The sequence below is a fragment of the Leuciscus leuciscus genome (genome assembly GCF_965113295.1).
Source record: "Leuciscus leuciscus genome assembly, chromosome: 3".
In the NCBI taxonomy this organism is placed as follows: Eukaryota; Metazoa; Chordata; class Actinopteri; order Cypriniformes; family Leuciscidae; genus Leuciscus; species Leuciscus leuciscus.
The window spans coordinates 31,802,597-31,810,848 of NC_138727.1; positions in this window are offsets into that span (position 1 = coordinate 31,802,597).

Sequence of the window (8,252 nt, forward strand, 5' to 3'; positions counted from 1 at the left end):
AAATCTATGTCCGATCTTTATGTTAACATACTTTACCACCCTTTTCTTTGGGAGCTTTCTTGCTGCCATCCTCTTCTCTTGGCGCAAACAGGACGTAAACAGCTCTGGTCATTTGACAATTTACAGTAAACATGCGACACTGCACATATTTCATTGAGACCCTTTATTATTTCAATATCTGCTGGAAATGCATTGATAGATCATTCAGTAACATTTTTATAGCCTTAGAAATGAAACATTTTTTTACGGCCACTATTGTGACCGGTGGGATTAAAAGTAAGGTAATGAAGTATTTGTACTTCGTTACTTGACACCTTTGCAAATTATCCATCATAAAAAGCTTCTCAGAGATATATGTCTGCAGAAAATAAGCTGTGTCTGCATGTGCCTGAATAAAATTTTTTTTTTTTTTAATACTCACTGTTGTGCTTAATCACAGCTAATTAAACTTTCCTAGCTAATACCTATCATAGGGGGATTAATCATCATCTAGCAGATGGATAAACTAGGCTTTAAGGTGCCTTATTTTCACACAGTCACTGACAAAGTCAGGGCAAGGTCACATACTGTAGATAGTGGAAATCTGCCCCAAGATCAAATGGCCCCTTTAGATGTGGAGCCGAAAGCCTACTCAAGGGGCAGCGAGGATGAAAGGAAATATATATATGTGAGAGAGAGAGAGAGAGAGAGAGAGAGAGAGAGAGAGAGAGAGAGAGAGAGAGAGAGAGAGAGAGAGAGAGAGAGAGAATGGATGATGGGCCTCCGGAGAGAAGAAAAAAAGAAGAGATGATAGAGTGTGACAGGAACACGATGATGAGAGGGTGATGCATAGAGTGTAATATTTCAGAAGTGTATGAACAGGGCTGATATACACTGATCTGTTCACAGTAAGCAGCAGAAAAGATATGCATGCGAGTACCTTATTCTTCATGCATTTGACACATTTTGGAATGAGCAGTGCTGCACTTAATAGACTGTTTTGACATTCTTAAGCCAATTCAGTACTTTTGTAGCACAATTGTATTTCTACTTGTCACAAAACACATCTTCTAAGAATAACAACCTTGGGCTGGATTTCCCGAAACCTTCTTAACGCTACAATGTTCTTAAGTTACATTAAGCTGTACCTTTTCGTTAATACGTGTTTCCTGAAACGTTCTTAGTTAAGTATACCTTCTGTAAGGCATACTGTAACGATGCGGTTGAAACATAGGAGGAAGCAGGATCCACGTGCAGTAGTCTTTTATTAAATAAACTCAAAACTTGACAAATTCAGACTCATGCTAGGGAACAGGACTCGGGAACAGAACAACCAACATCAATAACTCACAAAGACTGAACTAGACACAGGGCTTAAACACACATGCAAACAAGCTTAACAAGATAACAAGGGCGTGGCTAATCAGAAACATCTGGGAAGACTAATAAACAAGAAAAAACTACATAGGACTACAAAACATGGCACAGGACAGGAAATGACAAAAGGTCCACACAAGACAAGGGGAACACAAGACAGGAATTATGACACATACGTTCGGAAGGTTGGTCTGGGCCACTCTTAGGCTTTACCTTATCACTGTTGACATTTCACTCCGCTAGTGGCCACCACTGCAAAAAGCTTCTTTACTCAGTCTATATGAATATAATTCTGAAGTTGTAATACACCCAAAGTTCAATTAGGTGTTTTCATGCAAATAATAAAATTGTCATTACACTGATTGTTGTTGGCTTTTAATAATATATATATTATCATCAGATGGCAAACCATTGAGCAATAAGGCTTTTTAAAGGAGTCTATTTAAAGGGAATGATTGTGGTGGGGAGTCTGGTCAAACTATGGCAGCAAATAGGTGTGCTAAATCAAAGACGGCGCAGTCTGCACAGCCCTTTCAAAGGCCAGTGAAAGCATACTGACAGTTAGTGTAGCGGGTTGGCGCATGATACGTTTGAGCATGAGGTTGCGGGTCTGCACACTCATTCCGAAATTATATAAAATGTCCAGGGTTGGATTTAGTTTACATTTTGGATTGTTTTTTATAATATACCATGAGTCCGAATAAATGCAATTTCAACTATTTCTGAAGTGCTTCTTTTATAAAGAACATTGCTTTCTAACATAACGCAGTGAAGCAGCCCCTGCATAAGTGAATAATTGATTCTCGAGCCATCGATATCAAACAATTCAGCACCACCGCCACGAACAGCACCTGGTAACGTTGCACATAAGGTTTATCTTAAGCAACCTCCTAAGGTATAGTTCGGGGAACACGCCTAGAAATGGCATACCTTTAATTAAGTTTTAGAGTCTTCGTAGTGCGCTAAGAGACAACGTTATTGGGAAATCCAGCCTTGGTATGTTGGTTAAATTCCAATTCAATTCCTAAATTTGGAATGAATTTGAATTAAGGTAGCAAACAGGGTGAAGAATTTCAATTTCAATTTTAAATCTAAGAAAGCAGAATTAAGTTTTATTTGAATTTAAATTAAAAGAAATTCATATAACTTCAAATTATAATGAGAAATGTTGGCTTGAAAAAGCCCTTTTTATGAAGTTTTGAAAAACGTGCATTGACTTGATTAATTTACATTAAAGTTTGTTGGCCTTGCAGACTAAGAAATTGATTGATGGATGAATGGATAGATAAATAAATAGATATGTTTAAAAATACCTGAAATACCACATACTGTATGTGACCCGTGCTGGCAAAATGAGTCGGAATGCACACGGGCTAATTAGGAGCTGATAATGTAATTTTTGGTCGACTTTGAGTTAATGAGTTCATGAAGTTCATTGAGTAAATGAGTTCATTTGGTTTTAACTAGGTGTGTGCCAAATTTGGTGTTATTACCAGAGATGGTGTGGTCGCTTGGTGATTTTGTTTTGGAACCTTCAAAAAACTTTAATTAGATTTTTCTCAATATTGACTTGCCACAATATAGCTCATTCATTATTTATTTGTTGTCCTTTGTTCTTTGTAGCTTTATTTTCTCCACAACAATCCCCAAAAGCTTCAATAAAGGTTTAGCACATAAGTGCGAATAAGTACATTTGTGGTTCCATGAGTATGTGTGTGTGGTCTAAAACAAAGCATACAATATCAATGTAGCATAACCAGTGTTGTGTGTAACGCGTTACAAAGTAACGCGTTACAGTAACGTAACTACTTTTTTGGGTAAAAAGTAGTGTAACGCACTACTACTAAAAATTTGGTAACGAAACGTAGTTCCTTTTTCAATTCAGCGCAACGTTACTTTTCCCATGGATATATTTGACAGCGACACTGCCTCAGCTGCACGCTTGAGAGAAGAAGAGAACTGTTGAGAACTGAAGAAAACGATTTAGTTTCATATTTATGTTTAAATTAAATTAAATAAAAAATTTGCACAATATATCGGGAGACAAATGGAGTGTGGAGACCACTTTATTAAGTTTGTTTTTGTAGAAAACCTGTATTTAAAGTGAATTTCGTTTTGTATTAATTGTATCTTAATTTTAATCAATGTTTTATCAACCAATTGCCTGAATTTAATAAGAAGTAAATTAAAGAAAACTATTTAGTTTCATATTTATGTTTAAATAAATAAATAATTTAATCTATGTTGATTATATGAAAAGTGAAAAGCATGAGTAAGATCATAATTTTGTGCAATATATCGGGAGATAAATGGAGTGGGCAGACATGATTTAGACCACTTTATTAAGTTTGTTTTTGTAGAAAGACTTTCTTTAAAACGAATTTCGTTTTGTATTAATTGTATCTTCATTTTAATCAATGTTTTACCAACCAATTAATTGCCTGAATTTAATAAATAAGTAAATATGGCATGCAAAATAATCATGACGGCACCAGCGCGTGAACTGGAGCTCCTCTCCATACTGTAAATGAACCGAAACTCATAAGCTACTTGTCTCACAGACCTGAGAAATATATAAAGCTTGAATATGTGTACTTTTAAACAAAATATATTTTTTTCTCTCAAAATATATTTTTTTTCTCCTACTCCCTTGATAGAGTGAGTAGTATGTCTGAAAACTAAGCTTATGTCTTCTATATCATTTTATCCTGTGCTATCAGAGAGCAGGGAAGCTTTATTGGCTGTTGCCGAAATTTAAAGTTCGGTGGATAGGGGAAGCGGAGCGGAGAGAAGTGGCGCGAGCACGCGGCTCATCGCGGAGTGTCGCACTCTACCCCATGATGCAGAGCCGGCTGAGAATAAAAGTTGCCGCACACAGCAGCGCCAATGAGAAGGACTTTTTTTCTTTTGAAATTGATACCATTTTTTATAATAAAGAGCACAAAATAATTACCTGTTATGTCCTCCATTGTATAACTTTATTTCTACATATTTAGGAACAGATATTGGGTTCTGCCCAAAGTCAAGCAACATAAAAGTAACGTAAAAGTAACGAGTAACGTAAAAAGTTACTTTCCAAACGGGGTAACTAAGTAAAGTAACAGATTACTTTTTTTAAAAGTAACGAGTAACGAGCAAACACTACTTTTTAAAAGTAACTTCCCCAACACTGAGCATAACAGAACAGAACACACAATTCAATAACAAGATAAATACATACAATAAGATGTTGCAGAAATGCTTCCCTGAAACATAAGCAACATCATGTGAATACGTGAACACAAATCAAATTACTACTTCTATGTGAAGTATCCTTAGACAAGGAGTAGACAAAGAGTATCAAACAAACATAAATGCATTTCATCAAACAGTTAACATGAGTTGAAATATATAAACCAACTTACTTGTATAATATACGCACACATCAATGGCAAGAAAGCATAGAGTCTGTTTGCTACACTCACCCCATGCAGAGCTATTTACTATCAATGCTAATCAATGCCACCTGCTGGAGATGGGTGGAGCCTAGTGTCTTCACCTTGCTGCTTTGACAGCGCACTCTGACATTGGCTGATTGGCAGAGCAAGTCTCACAAACTCAAATACAAAATACATTTACAATGGGCCTTTTTAAGGTCAAAGTCCAATTTTAGTCTGGGATCTCAGGCAGCTGTATAACCTTAGCCACAGGTCAAAATAAAACGTGTCCTTAATTCTCACTTCAACAGTCCTGACTTTATTATCCACCCCAGGGAATACTTGCGAGATCTGACCAGTGGGCCACAGGGCCCTGGGAAATTGAGGGTCCACAATCATAACTGTAGTTCCAACCTTGATATCGGGTGACTCTCGTTACCACTTGCTACGAGTCTGAAGGCCAGGCAAATAGAACTTAATAAACCGCTTCCAAAAGTGATCTGCTAGGACTTGGCTATGACACCAACGACGTTGACTCAATAGTTCACTTTTACTTTATACTTTATTAGTCCCATCCCATCACTGGGAAATTTGTCTTGGACAACGTCCATACATACAAAACAACATACATGAAAAGTGAATAGAAATAAGTGAAATTAAATACATAAAAATAGAAGACACAATGGCAATTCAAAATATTTTATCTCTGTTTAACGCTTTGATTGCAGTAGGAACAAAGGATTTTTTCAGTCGATTAGACCTGCACATCAAGACCCTATACCTCCTTCCTGATGGTAATAATTTAAAGTTGGCATTCAGGATATGAGTATCGTCTCCAACAATTTTCTTGGCATGGTTTAAAATTGAAGCATCAAACAACTCTTGTGGTGATTGTCTCTCCTCACCCCCTATAATTTTAAAGGCGGTGTGCACCAAACATCCTAACCTTGATTTTAATTGGACAGACAAATTACCATACCATGCTAATCAAGCTCTCGAAAATAGACTGGTAAAACAAATACATGATTCTCTGATTCACTCCAAACGCTTTTAACCTGCGTAGAAAGTATAGTCTCTGCTGTAGCCTGGAACAAAGATTGTTGACATGAAAAGACCAGCATAGTGAATTATCTATATAGACTCCCAAGTACTTATATGAAGGAACCTGTGCAATGATATTACCATGTATCATTACCATGTCACACCAACCTACTTTGAGGGTATATCACTTGAGGAAGGGACAAATCAGGCCGCCCCATAAGGAGTGAATTAGGAGTGATAGGAATTGGATTAGAGGCATTCGAGGAGGTATACCCCAGGGGTTTAGAATTTAAGATCCCTTCGATCTCAATTAGTGTAGTAAGAAGAGTTTCTTCGGGTATAGGCTGAGTTCCCAGAGTGACCTGTAGAGCTTGTTTCAGGGAATGAATCTCCCTTTCCCAACACCCACCAAAGTGTGGAGCATGAGGTGGGTTGAAACGGAAGATAATCTGCTGACTGGCAAGCTGTTCCTGAAGCTCTGGAACTAGTTCGCCAAATGCCTGTCACAGCTCCCTTTCCCCTCCTTTAAAATTTGTACCTTGATCACATAAAACTTCCAAAGGCTTCCCACGTCGGGCTATAAAACGCCTGAGGGCCATAAGGAAGGAGTCTGTATCAAGTCTTGGAAGGAGGTCGATGTACACCGCATGAGTAGTCATGCACTTGAACAAAATACCCCAGCGCTTCTCATTTCTCCGTCAAATTTTTACTATGTATGGTCCGAAACAGTCAATACCAGAAGAATAAAATACAGGTTTGAAGAGACGTAGTCTGGCTGGAGGCGGATCTGCCATTCTGGGTATCTGTGGGTTTTTACGAAGCTTCTGACACACTAAACAATCTTTGCGCTGATAACGTCGGATTGCTTCCCTACCCCGTAGAATCCAGTATTTTCTATGCATTTCTGCCAGTACTCTCTCGGGTCCTGGGTGAAGCAGCTTTGTATCATAGTCATTAATGAGAAGGTTAGTGACAGGATGATGGGAATCCAGCACAATAGGATGCATCAACTCAGGCTCAATATCTTCACAGCAGCAAAGACTACCTCCTACCCTAAGGAGGTGACTTACACAGTCAAGTTCGGGTGCAAGGCTAAGGAGCGGACTGTTGCTATTCAGTTGTTTCCCTGCTGTAAGTTGTTCCATATCGGAGGGAAAGCTTTCCCATTGGGCTTGCTGAAGGATAGCTATCTCAGCCTGTTGAAAGTCTTCAGCTGATAGATTGGCCCCATTCTCCCTGAGAGATTCTGTGATGGCTGTCAGTAATTCTTGAAAAGTCCGAAATTTGCTTAGATCGGGCATGGACAAGCGATGTGCAGTATTAGTCAGACCACAGAATGTAGAGTTTCTTAGTTCATCACTGTCCATAAAAGAGGATGGGGGTGAAACCAGCCACTGATCAGATGAGAGATGAAGGAATGGGGGCCATGTATTCCAACGACTTTGTGACCCTAGTTCTGCCAGCCTTTTCCCTCGGGTGATATCATCTGCCGGGTTACTATCTAAAGCCACATAGCGCCATTCACAGTGGCTGGTAAGGTCCTGAATCTCTGTCACCCTTGTACCAACGAAAACCTTGAATCGACAGGATTCGGATCTAATCCAGGTCAATACAGTGGTGGCATCAGTCCAAATGAAAACTTGTCGAATAGGCAAAGTCAGTTCCTTCTGAAGGGTCTTAGCCAGCTGCGCACCTGTCAGGGCTGCACATTGTTCTAGACAAGGTAATGACAGCCGTTTATTAGGAGCCACTCTTGATCTGGCCACTATGAATGTGATCTCCACTTCTCCCTGCCGGTCTTCTGTTCAAAGATAGGCGACCGACCCATAAGCTGACTCAGACGCGTCACAGAAGATATGGATATCTCGCTGGCTGAAAAGATCATCCTTCAGTGCAGTACAATAGCATCTGGGTAAGACTATCTTTTGTAAGTCACTAAGCTCCTCTGCCCATCTGTTCCAAGCGTTCATCAAATCTTCTGGTAACCTGGGATCCTCCCAATCTCTCCTTTCGTCCCATAGTCGCTGCACAATCACCTTGGCACGTGTGGTGTACGGGATGATGTTGTCACGGACACACACGGGAAACAGTAGATCCAATAGCAGTAGGTTTTATTTAAAGTGTAATCCAAAATCGTAGTCATCCAGGCAGGGGTCAAACTCCATATAATCAATCCAAACACAAATAAACAAGAACCAAAACAAGAACAGACTAGAAACAGACCTCAGAAGTGTGGGTGACAATATACAACGACTCCGTGACAAACACTAAACAGGCAGGGTATACTGTATATAACACAGAACTAACAATGATAATGGGGAACAGCTGAGTGCAATGATACAGTGATGGGTACAGACAAGGATTGTGGGGAATGCAGTTCAGGTCCATGGAGGGGAACAGGAACAGGGGGTGATGGCTTAGCCAGCGGGCAGGGCGAAA